Genomic DNA, 13,368 nt, shown 5'->3' with positions numbered 1-13,368 from the left:
AGCATGTTTGCAGAGCTCAAGTTATAACCAGGAATCAGATGCTGGCCTCAATTTCTGACCCCACCTGATCTCTCTTTGGCACCCATTTCTTTCCCCACCCCATTCCCTAGCTTCCTCCAACGTCCTTTCTACTGACCTTCTCTGACCACAGTGTGGTGTTTCTGCCCCAGCCTCTGGCTTGACCTCCAGCATTTGAGACCCCGTGAACCTTGTTATGACTGTGAGGCCGCCTTTGCTATTCTTTCTGAGCCTCCTCCAACCCCAAGCTGCTTGTCCTCCTTGCTTCTCATTTCTATTCCCGCTCCCACCTCTCCACACTCAATTCCAGGTGTTATATCCCACTAACTATATAGTACTTTCCATTATCAAAAGAACTTGTACGTGAAGGTGGGGGTTGGCTTACTCATTGCTGTGCATAGCAAGGATTTTTGTCCTTGTTTGCCAACTACCAACCATATGGTCGGGACGTTTACACGAGACCTATCCCACGTTAGTGACTCTTGACACCTTAGGTCTCTTGCAAAGGCTGTCTTCAAGAAGAGTTTTAATCCTTGAGGTATGCAACCTAGCCAACGTTATTATTATTATTAGGCCGTGCTGAGCAGCTTGCGGGATCTTATTTTCCCAGCCAGGGATTGAACCCTGGCCCCCATATCAGTGGAAGCATGGAGTCCTAACCACTGGACCGACAGGGAATTCCCCAACCTAGCCAATTTAGGATGAAGATGACTCGGGTACTGTGCATTCTATTTCTGGCAGATGCTGCCGTGGACAGAAAAAAAAAAAAAGATGCTATTTTGTTACTTTACTCATATTTTCATCAAGTTGTTCACGGAAACTCATTAGTTCTCTTCCTTAAGAAAAATCCTGAAAGTGCTTTTTTTTCTTCCTTTTCTGCTGCACATTTTCTCTCTGCTAAGTCACAGTCTAATTTTTTTGGCCAGTGACAGTGATGGCAGATATAACTATATCTCTATGAAGCTTCCTTCCCTGAGGATGACCATGCCCTGGCTCTTCAGTGGATCAAAGGCCTGAGCCCTGGCCGTCCTGCCACAGCCTGGGAAATGCCACCACCTCATGCCCAAGCGCTGACTACAAGGGGAGTGCTCGAGGGCCGGAGTCAGGGTGGCTTAAGAAATCTTTTCAGAATTTAGAACGAGAGAGCTTGAGGGCCACCATTCCAATCTTGTGGTTTTCCCCTAGCTGCCATCACTTCTCCCAAAAGCTACTGCCTCATATTCCACATGTAACCAGGGACTTCCTTGGCGGCCCAGTAGTTAAGACTCCATGCTTCCAAAGCAGAGGGAACTTAAGATCCCACGTGCCATGTGGCACAGCAAAAAAAAAAAACTTTTAAGAAAAAATATTCCACATGTAACCAACCATCTGAGCCACTACATCAACCACCCCAATGGTGCCTCTGCTGAGAAAAGCTCCAGATACTCATAAATTAATGTCATTCTCCAGTTCATCATTTCTGGGATTCTTGAGAATGACCTACTTTAGTTAGGAATTCAAACGTGATTTTTCTTAACTTAAAAAAAAAAAAAACCTGAACATGTTACCTTTTCCCCAGAAATTCTTGGAAAACGTTTTCTTGGTTCCTAGAATGAATTCCACTTTCAAATATTACACCCTCATTAATGTACACCTTTTCATGTTCTGTTTTATCTTCATGCCTCAAATTTTTCTCTGGGTTTCTTAGGGCATCAGTGGCTTTGGGGGGATTGAAATTCATTCTCAGGCACATTTCCTCCTAATAATTTTTGAACTTTAAGCCTTGTTTGTGTACATTTCCAGTCTTGCTTCCTTTCCTATGATGCGTTCTTTTAAATGTTTTGGCCTTTATTACATATAAATTACATACATAGACACATGCACATACATACATATACCTACATATCTTGGTCCTGTGACTTAGTCATACACGTTTGTCTCTGCTTTTTTTTTTTTCTGAGCAGAAATTTAGTCCTGGGATTAATTCCTGAAGTTCAGTTTTTTCTATTTTAACTATTCTGATTTATTAATAACATTTTGATACTTCTAGGAATTAGGGATAGTCATGAACATTACCCATCCCCCTAACCCCTCTGAGCTCCACCCATCTGCACCCTGCAGCACAGTACTGAGTGTCACCACCTGGCTTCCAGCTACCTGGGCACCTCCATTCTGCCTGCCCCACTCCCCTGAGAAGTGTCGATGGCCATGACCTTTGCATGTCTCAGCATTTATCCATTCAGTGTTCTAGTCTTTCAGGGGTCTGTCCCTTCTGTGGGAAACTAATTTGAACCAAGATGCTCATAAGCAATGCTAGTATTTTTCTTTAATTGGTGGTAACTTGAAACCAGGAGGGAAGCAGGTGTGCAGAATATTTCCCAGCCCCTCCGCAGTCATGGTAGGTAACCTCTACCACCCTGGCACAAGGTTGGCTCTCAGTGACTCCACCCCTCCATCAGACCTCAAAATACCCCTGTGCCAGTCGGTGGAAAACCAGAGGTAAGCCAGGCCTATTTCACGAATTGGTCCTTGGACAATGGGATAAACAGCCGTGTCTTGATAGCTACATCTGGGGGAAAGATGGGAGAACAAGCAGACTAACGGCTCTGGTGAGCACCTTCAGAGGGACCCCACTCCGCAGCCAAAAAGAAACCAGAAATCAAGGGCACGTAGATCCACATTCTGGATGATGTCAAGCTGAATGGAAGCGGGGAGATAATGGCATCAAAATCGTAGAGGGACAGAGTGGTGGTTAGGAGTCACTGGGCTGGGGATGAGTGGGAAGGATGCGGGTGAAGAGAGCTCGGGGCGGAGGCTGATCCTGACGAAGAAAGGTCAGAAGGGTCAGAGGTGGGGCAGGCTGTACTTTCTAGCTAAATGCTGTGGTTCTTGTGTGCTTCAGCCACTTTGGAAACACAGTAAGGTAATTAATTAAGCTATGGTATAGAGGTGAAGTTGAATCTGGTAGCTCTTTGGGAGAAATAAATGTGTCCGTTATCATTTAGAACATAAAAAGCACTCCTGTTTTCCTTCCACCCTTTAGTCATGATCCTTGGAAAGCTATGAGCGTCTCACAAACCCTTCCAGATTGCTTTTGAAGCCAGAGTCTTCCCCTGAAGAGGGAATATGGTGACGTAGAAGGCAATTAAAGGTGGTGGGACTGGAATGAGAATCCTGAGGGTGTGGGGCAGTATCTCCAAAGAGTCCCAAAGGTTTTTTTTTGCCACAGTAATATGGATGATTCACACAGCTCTAGCTCAGTGTCCATAGTGGGCGAGAACATAACAGGTATTTTGTATTGCTTATTCAAGAAATTTGTGTATGTGACACAGATTTATAGTGGTCTTCTAGGAACTTAACTCAGTTTTATCTTAATCTTAGTTCAGGCACTATAGTTATTATTGACAATTCTTTTTATTGGCAATTATTATTCTTGACCATCTGCTGAAAAACTCAGTCAAACCTAACTGAGTTGGGAGATGCAACAGAAAAGAGTGGGAACTGGGCAGCTAAGTAGACCTGCCTTCACATCCTTGCTTTGCCATTGCTTCGTTGTGTTGCTATGGGCAAGTGCTCCAAGCCTTAGTTTTTCTCATGGTGAAAGGGGATGTCATTACCTCCCTGGTAGGACTGTTGTCCAGACTGAAAGTGAGGTATGTAAGGAGAGACTTCTTAGCTTTAATTGCACAGATAATAGTTTCAGGATGGAGTTTAATAACTGGGTAGACCTTACATGACAGTCAGCTGGAAGCTGTCTGAAAATGTTAGTGCCGCCATCTTTTCTATAATTTTGTGTTTATTCTGGACTTCTCCAGAATTCGAGCTTTTCCATTCCCACCCATTTATTTTAACATCATGTTAAAGCATCTCCTATCTAAGCTTCTTAGCATGGTATACAAGGCCCCGCATATCTTGGCTCTGGCCTACCTCAAGACTCTTCACTCCTCCTTCATAATTACAGCAGTTTCTTAACAAACCATGATATTTAACACCCCCTCCCCTCATTCCTTTGCATGCATTGTTTTCTTTATCTGTGTTCTCCTCCAACACCTGGTAAATTCCAATTCATCCTTAAAAATACTCAGCTGTCCCTGACCATTGATTTGTTCCTTTGTTCCTTCAACAAGCGTTTATCATCCTATTGTTTGTTAGGAACCCTGCTCCTAAGACAATGCTGTAAAGCCTTCATGGAATCTCCTAAAAAGAGTTAATCATTTCCTTATTGTACACACCTGGTGTGTATTTCTCTCCCATAGTGTACTGTATTGTCATTATTTGTTGATAAGTTTCTCTTTCCAATAAGACTCAGTTCCTCAAGGACAAGGTCTAAATCTTAATCATTTTTTCCCTTTTGCATAGTACCTGTACCATAGTAATTACTCAGAAAGGCCTGTTGAAATAAACTGAACTATAAGCAAAAGATATAGAAATGATGTAGTCCTAAATTCCAAAGTTTACTTGCATAGAAGGAGGGCCCCAAACGATTGGTATGGATAACAAATTGTAAGCAGAAGGAATGTGAGTGTGGGTTGGTGTTGAGGAAGATTTCATCAAGGGACTGTGGGTCTTGAGTTAGACCTTAAAGAACAGGTAAGTTTGAAAGAGATGATGAGAAAGCAGTGGGGGATGAACACATCATGTTCAAAGGCTAGCGGCCAAATACTGGAACAGAAGACTTTGTTGGCCAAAAGGCTGAACTGCTAGAGAAATGTTAAGGTGTGCTATAGGAAGGAATCTCAGATGCACAAGGCTCTCAAAATAATAAAGAGAATCCCTTGACTTTCTCTAAGGCCTTGCATCTTCCTAAGCACTTTCACTTTTCTTTCTTGACTGTTATCCTGTGAAGTAGGCAGAGAAGGTAGGCGTTATTATCACCAATTTACAGAGCAGGAAATTGAGGTCAGAAAAGATATAAGACTTCCCAAGTCTCACAGCTAGCAAGCGACAGGGCCAGGACAAGAAGCCAGGTCTTGTAAATGATTCTCTCCAATCCACACTCTTCTCTGCCTTTTGATGTGGGGATGCCCATAAGCCGTGATCCCCAAGAGAGACAAGAGAACAGAGCTCCAGACGACGTACCTACAGTGTGCCCTTGTGCAGAAGAGCCCCTCCTGCCAGGCTTCTGCTCTCAATATCACGTACACAAAATGTGAGCCTGGGTAGCCTGGAGTTCAGTCTCACTGAAGTGAACTGGTTTATTCTCCCTTTACTACTCAACAAAGTGAAACAGAGGCTAGAGGAAGGCTCTTTTCTCCTTGTTTGGAGAACCAAGGACCTCCATCATGGAGAGAAGCTGGACCAAGTTATTACTCATTTATTCTAGTAGTTAAAAAACATCCATTCTCATTTTGTGAACTGTTTTGTTCCTTAGTGAAGTATAAGCTATTTAGTAGCTATTGAGACATTTGTTCATTTATTTATATACCTACTCATTCATTTTTCCAGGTGGAGGAGGCAAGGTGTGTGTTAACCCACTGTAAACTATTTAATACTTTTGTCTGAAATCAAATAGTTGCTTCCTTATCTCTTAGTAGGAATGATCTTTATGTGGCCAATTTTCACTACACTGTTTCTCTGAATGACACATTTTCTTTGGAAAAGAGAACTATCTAATCCAAAGATTTAATAAGTTGTTTTTCACACTCACGTTTAAAGAATATTGTGTAATCTTGTTTTTTTGGCCCCACTGCATGGCATCTGGGATCTTAGTTCCCCTACCAGGGATCAAACCCATGTCCCTTGCAGTGGAAGCACAGAGTCCTAACCACTAGACTGCCAGGGAATTCCCTATAATCTTCTGACATTTTAAAAAACGAAATAAATTTTCCTGTTAGGACTGGTAATCCATAGGAAAAGTACTCCTGCTGGTATGATATTACTCATGGCATGTGACATTCTGCTACTTTCCAGTGGCAACTTTTTTCTCTTTCTTTTTTACTGTCTGTCCTACTTGTTTCTATTCCCTTTTCTCCCTGCTGCCACCCCGCCCCCGCTTTCCCTTCTTGGACTTTCTGGAGTGTCTGGCAGCTAAATCCCTCACTTTTGGACCAAAAGTCTTTTCTCAATACCTTCTAACAGATCATTCTATCTCCTGGAAAAAAACCTTTCCTAAAATGTTGCTTTATTTGCCAAACTTCAGAACAGATGGCCTACTAATAAAGTCAGGTTTGAGTGCAGAATTAAAGGAATATGTGAATAATGAATGCAAAAAACCCTGCTATCATTGAAAAGGCTATTTAAGCCCTAACAGTGCATACAAACATTTACTTGGTCATGTCAAAATCTACTCAGGTATTTACATCACATTGCTAGGGCTCCAGACTAACATTTTTAGCCTACTGTTAGTGGTATCATTCAAAATTTCCTGCTCATGGAATAAACTCAAGAATGCAACCCTAACTTTTGAATCGGCTTTGATCAAAAAATATAACATTTGCAAGAGAAAACCAGTTTGAGTAAAATGATCATACATTTGTTTCCTACCTGATACACACTCATTGAGGTCCTTCAGCGATGGTGGAAAATAGCCCAGTTCTAAGAGGCAGTGTCCATCCACTTAGGTCTATAGGTTCTGCACGCATCCATATGTATAGAGACATCTATATATAGGTTATGTAAAGCAGTGGGGAAATCACCTTTCTGTCAGCTTTAATAATTAACTTTCATTAACTTTTACAACAATGGAAAGACTCCAGTGTGGTCTTGACCTTTGAGACTCTGATCAGCAGATGGGATGATGACAACAGCTTCCTCAAGTTCCTTGTGAGATTATACCTCTCATTGCACTTGTATGTGTGTGTGTGTATTTCACTGGTCTGCAGAGATTTGCACAGACTATGTGTACATAGAAGTAAAAAAAAAATCTCGGGCTTCCCTGGTGGCGCAGTGGTTGAGAGTCCGCCTGCCGATGCAGGGGACACGGGAAGATCCCACATGCCGCGGAGCGGCTATGGCCCGTGAGCTGTGGCCGCTGAGCCTGCGCGTCCGGAGCCTGTGCTCCACAACGGGAGAGGCCATAGCAGTGAGAGGCCCGCGTACCGCAAAAAAAAAAAAAAAATCTCAGCAAGTGTTATCTTCCTGACATTTTACCTACTAGTTTAGATGGGAGTTGAGAGGTGTTATTTCTTGGCTGGATCACTCCAAAGAACGCTCATGAGATGCAAAAGAGCGGTGCACAGCCTAACTCATGGTGTGATAAAGGCCCTTCTTAGGAAGCTCTCCTAACTCCAGGCCACAGGCCTCTGTTTTCCCTCTAATTTCTGCCCCGACCACAGCTCCTGCTAAGGGCAGCAAACCCTACGTTGCTAACTCCAATGAGTGTTTTTTTTTTCTTTTTTTAACATCTTTATTGGAGTATAATTGCTTTACAATGGTGTGTTAGTTTCTGCTTTATAACAAAGTGAATCAGTTATACATATGTTCCCATATCTCTTCCTTCTTGCGTCTCCCTCCCTCCCACTCTCCCTATCCCACCCCTCTAGGTGGTCACAAAGCACCCAGCTGATCTCCCTGTGTTATGCGGCTGCTTCCCACTAGCTATTTTACGTTTGGTAGTGTATATATGTCCATGCCACTCTCTCACTTTGTCACAGCTTACCCTTCCCCCTCCCCATATCCTCAAGTCCATTCTCTAGTAGGTCTGTGTCTTTATTCCTGTCTTACCCCTAGGTTCTTCATGACATTTTTTTTTTTTTTCATCTTACTTAACCTCTTAGCATTTGACTGTGCTGACTACTCATCCTGGAAAACCTCTCTTTTAAAAATGTTAATTTTTTAAATCATACCTCTCCCCATTTTCACCTCATGCTTCTTTGCCAACTCCTCCTCTATCCAGCTCTTTTTTTTTTAGGCATTCCCCTCTGTCCTGGACTCCCGTCTTTTCTTGCTACCAGCTTGAGTCCTCGGACTCTTTATTCAATAGAAACTGATGAGGCCAGACGAGAAATTCAGGCAAGGCTTTACTGGGGCCCCTGCTGCAGCAGTGTGAGGGAGCAAAAACAAGCAACAGGTTCCTTTGCTCGCTCCCTGAGGAGGGTGGGCTGGGTCCTTAAGCGGGGCGAGGACAGGGCTGAGTTGGTGAGTCTGGGTCAGACGGGAGCAGCGGCTTGGGTGGTCAGCCCATCCCCATGGGGGTGCTGTGTGCAGGGATCGTGTGCAGTACCCTGCTTTTATTCCCGGCACCTCAGAAGTGGCAGTTGGTTTGTGGCCTTTTTGTAACTTATTGTTCATAATTTGCCCCAACGGCGCATGCACGCAGTTATTTTTAGTCCCTTATATTTGCATTCTATTGCTGGAGGAGACGTTCATCTGGGTGCAAATGCAAGCACTCTGGTAGATACGGGTCCCAGGTCCCAGCCTATCTTATTCTCTCTCTTTATCTTCTTGCTCTAAGAGTCCCGTGGCTCCCAGGGACTTTCAAATTTCTAAGTCCAGCCCTCCAGATCCACATATTTAACTGTGTACCCAGTATCTCTGCTTAGAGGCCCCACAGGCCTCTCAACCTTGACACGTCCGGATCTGAACTCTTGAGCTTTCCTCCCAAATCTGCTTCATCTCTAGTTTTCCCCATTCTAGTAAAGAACCCCACCCCCCAACTCATGTCAGAAATCTGAGAGTCATTTTGCCACTTTCTCTTACAAACAATCGCCCCACCCCCAGCCAATGCATCATCACCAAGTCCTGCTGAATCTACCTCCAAAATATATCACAAATTTTCATCGTACTTTTGCCTCCCTAGCCTAAGTCACCACCATCCCCTGCAAGAGCTTCTTGCCGCACTTCTCGCTTCCTCTCTTAGCCCTCCCAGTCTCTTTACCACCCAATAGTTAGAATGATCTTTTCGTGCTGGGACTCTTCAGGGAACTAATGATGGTACTTAGGAAAAAAGGACTCCGAAGTCTTGCATGATAACCTCTTGCCCAACTCTCCAACCTCATCTGGCTCTGCTTTGCCTATTGTTTTCTTCCTTCCAACCATAGTGGCATCTTCAGTGCCCTGAATTTGCCCGCCCCTTCCAGGCATATTTTCCTCTGCTTTAATGCTCTCTTCCCTCCCTGTCTGGCTGTTCAATATCACTTCCTCAGAGAGAAGCACTTTGACTCCCAAATCTAAGTGAATTCCTCTTGTGGTATTTCTCTCATAGCGTCCTGTACTTTCCTAAAGTATCATCATAATTAAAAAATAAACTGTTATTTTTGCAAGTACTTGTTTAATGTTTGGCTCCCTCATTCGAATAAAAGCTCCATACAGGCAGTGACCTTGACTGCCTTATTCACTACTCTGTCCCCAGTACCTAGAATGAATCTACCACAGAACTGGTTGAATGACGGTTAAATAAGAGAATTATATTTGGTACAACAAAATTCCAAAACAATTTGGACCAGTCACTAGAGTTTATTCTAAATTAATCTAACCTGTATTTTTAAATTTGGCTCAAACATATACTAACTGTGTAACTGAATTAGTTGTGTCATCTTTTAAAGTACATAATACTGCTATTTTTAAAGAAAAATGTACAGTGTACAAACTACTATATATGAAATAAATAAGCTACAATATATTTTACAATACATATATTGTATGTATATGAAATATAGCCAATATTTTATAGCTATACATGGAATACAGCCTTTAAAAATTGTGAATTACTAAGTTGTACACCTGAAACATATAATATTGTACATCAATTATACCTCAATGAAGAAAAGTACAGCATTTATTCAGACCTACTGTGCATTGATCAAATTGTGTTTTTAGGTTTCTTGCTGAGAGAACTGGAAAACGTTGCATATAAAGATACAATTTCAGAACCATTGATCAGATGAAAAATTATTTATTTTAGAACAAATAAGAGAGTTTTGAAAGGTTTATGGATACAAGCTGAAAAAAGGCAAATCAAAAGCATTCCTATATACCAACAATAACCAAATTTAAAAATGTAATAGAAAGATACCATTGGTAATAGCAACAAAAGATACAGAGATAAGTAGAAATAAACTTTTTTTTTGAATTTTATTTTATTTATTTTTTATACAGCAGGTTCTTATTAGTTATCCATTTTATACATATTAGTGTATATATGTCAATCCCAATCTCCCAATTCATCCCACCACCACTACCCCTGCCACTTTCCCCCCTTGGTGTCCATACGTTTGTTCTCTACGTCTGTGTCTCAATTTCTGCCCTGCAAACCAGTTCATCGGTACCATTTTTCTAGGTTCCACATACATGCGTTAATATACGATATTTGTTTTTCCCTTTCTGACTTACTTCACTCTGTATGACAGTCTTTAGATCCATCCACGTCTCTACAAATGACCCAATTTCGTTCCTTTTTATGGCTGAGTAATATTCCATTGTATATATGTACCACATCTTCTTTATCCATTCGTCTGTCGATGGGCATTTAGGTTGCTTCCATGACCTGGCTATTGTAAATAGTGCTGCAATGACCATTGGGGTGCATGTGTCTTTCTGAATTATGGTTTTCTCTGGGTATATGCCCAGTAGTGGGATTGCTGGGTCATATGGTAGGTCTATTTTTAGTTTTTTAAGGAACCTCCATACTGTCCTCCATAGTGGCTGTATCAATTTACATTCCCACCAGCAGTGCAAGAGCATTCCCTTTTCTCCACACCCTCTCCACCATTTGTTGTTTGTAGATTTTCTGATGACGCCCATCCTAACTGGTGTGAGGTGATACCTCATTGTAGTTTTGATTTGCATTTCTCTAATAATTAGTGATGTTGAGCAGCTTTTCATGTGCTTCTTGACCATCTGTATGTCTTCTTTGGAGAAATGTCTATTTAGGTCTTCTGGCCAGTTTTTGATTGGGCTGTTTGTTTTTTTAATATTGAGCTGCATGAGCTGTTTAAATATTTTGGAGATTAGTCCTTTGTCTGTTGATTAGTTTGCAAATATTTTCTCCCATTCTGAGGGTTGTCTTTTCATCTTGTTTGTAGTTTCCTTTACTTTGTAAAAGCTTTTAAGTTTCATTAGGTCCCATTTGTTTATTTTTGTTTTTATTTCCATTACTCTAGGAGGTAGATCAAAAAAGATCTTGCTGTGATCTATGTCAAAGAGTGTCCTTCCTATGTTTCCCTCTACGAGTTTTATGGTGTCTGGTCTTACATTTAGGTCTTTAATCCATTTTGAGTTTATTTTTGTGTATGGTGTTAGGAAGTGTTCTAATTTCATTCTTTTATGTGTAGCTATCCAGTTTTCCCAGCACCACTTACTGAAGAGACTGTCTTCTCTCCATTGTGTATCCCTGCCTCCTTTGTCATAGATTAGTTGACCATAGGTGTGTGGGTTTACCTCTGGGCTTTCTATCTTGTTCCACTGATCTATGTTTCTGTTTATGTGCCAGTACCATATTGTCTTGATTACTGTAGCTTTGTAGTATAGTCTGAAGTCAGGGAGTCTGATTCCTCCAGCTCCGCTTTTTCCCTCAAGACTGCTTTGGCTATTCGGGGTCTTTTGTGTCTCCATACAAATTAAAAAAATTTTGTTCTCGTTCTGTAAAAACTGCCACTGGTAATTTGATAGGGATTGCATTGAATCTGTAGATTGCTTTGGGTAGTATAGTCATTTTCACAATATTGATTCTTCCAATCCAAGAACATGGTATATCTCTCCATCTGCTTGTGTCATCTTTGATTTCTTCATCAGTGTCTTATAGTTTTCTGCATACAGGTCTTTTACCTCCTTAGGTAGGTTTATTCCTAGGTATTTTATTCTGTTTGGTGCAATGGTGAACAGGATTGTTTCCTTAATTTTTCTTTCTGATCTTTCGTTTTTAGTGTATAGGAATGCAAGAGATTTCTGTGTATTAATTTTGTATCCTGCAACTTATCAAATTCATTGACTAGCTCTAGTAATTTTCTGGTGGCATGTTTAGGATTCTCTATGTATAATATCATGTCGTCTGCAAACAGTGACAATTTTACTTCTTCTTTTCGGATTTGGATTCCTTTCATTTCTTTTTCTTCTCTGATTCCCGTGGCTAGGACTTCCAAAACTATGTTGAATAACAGTGGTGAGGGTGGGCAACCTTGTCTTTTTCCTGATCTTAGAAGAAATGCTTTCAGTTTTTCACCATTGAGAATGATGTTGGCTGTGGGTTTGTCCTATATGGCCTTTATTATGTTGAGGTAGGCTCCCTGTATGTCCACTTTCTGGAGAATTTTCATCATAAAAGGGTGTTGAATTTTGTCAAAAGCTTTTTCTGCATCTATTGAGACGATCATATGGTTTTTATTCTTCAGTTTCTTAATATGGTGTATCACATTGATTGATTTGCATATATTGAAGAACCCTTGTATCCCTGGTATAAATCCCACTTGATCATGGTGTATGATCCTTTTTTTTTTTTTTTTTTTTTTTTGCAGTACGCAGGCCTCTCACTGTTGTGGTCTCTCCCACTGTGGAGCACAGGCTCTGGATGTGCAGGCTCAGTGGCCATGGCTCACGGACCCAGCCACTCCATGGCATGTGGGATACTCCCAGACCAGGGCACGAACCCGTGTCCCCTGCATCAGCAGGCAGACTCTCAACCACTGCACCACCAGGGTAGCCCAGTGTATGATCCTTTTAATGTGTTGTTGGATTTTGTTTGCTAGTATTTTGTTGAGGATTTTTGCATCTATATTCATCAGTGATATTCGTCTGTAATTTCCTTTCTTTGTAGTATCTTTGTCTCGTTTTAGTATCAGGGTGATGGTGGCCTCATAGAATGAGTTTGGGAGTGTTCCTTCTCTGCAGTTTTTTGGAAGAGCTTGAGAAGGATGGGTGTTAGCTCTTCTCTAAATGTTTGATAGAATTCACCTGTGAAGCCATCTGGTCCTGGACTTTTGTTTGTTGGAAGATTTTTAATCACAGTTTCAATTTCATTACTTGTGATTGGTCTGTTCATATTTTCTATTTCTTCCTGGTTCAGTCTTGGAAAGTTATACCTTTCTAAGAATTTGTCCGTTTCTTCCAGGTTGTCCATTTTATTGGCATAGAGTTGCTTGTAGTAGTCTCTTAGGATGCTTTGTATTTTTGTGGTGTCTGTTGTAACTTTTCCTTTATCATTTCTAATTTTATTGATTTGAGTCCTCTCCCTCTTTTTCTTGATGAGTCTGGCTAAAGGTTTGTCAGTTTTGTTTATCTTCTCAAAGAACCAGCTTTTATTTTTATTGATCTTTGCTATTGTTTTCTTTGTTTCTATTTCATTTATTTCTGCTCTGATGTTTATGATTTCTTTCCTTCTCCTAACTTTGGGTTTTCTTTGTTCTTCTGGCTTTAGTTCCTTTAGGTGTAAGGTAGATGGTTTATTTGAGATTTTTCTTGTTTCTTGACGTAGGCTTGTGTTGCTATAAACTTCCCTCT

Source organism: Tursiops truncatus, chromosome 9, assembly GCF_011762595.2.
Source record: "Tursiops truncatus isolate mTurTru1 chromosome 9, mTurTru1.mat.Y, whole genome shotgun sequence".
Classification (NCBI taxonomy): domain Eukaryota; kingdom Metazoa; phylum Chordata; class Mammalia; order Artiodactyla; family Delphinidae; genus Tursiops; species Tursiops truncatus.
The sequence above is the reverse complement of the archived record's forward strand: the minus strand, read 5'-3'. Positions refer to the sequence as shown.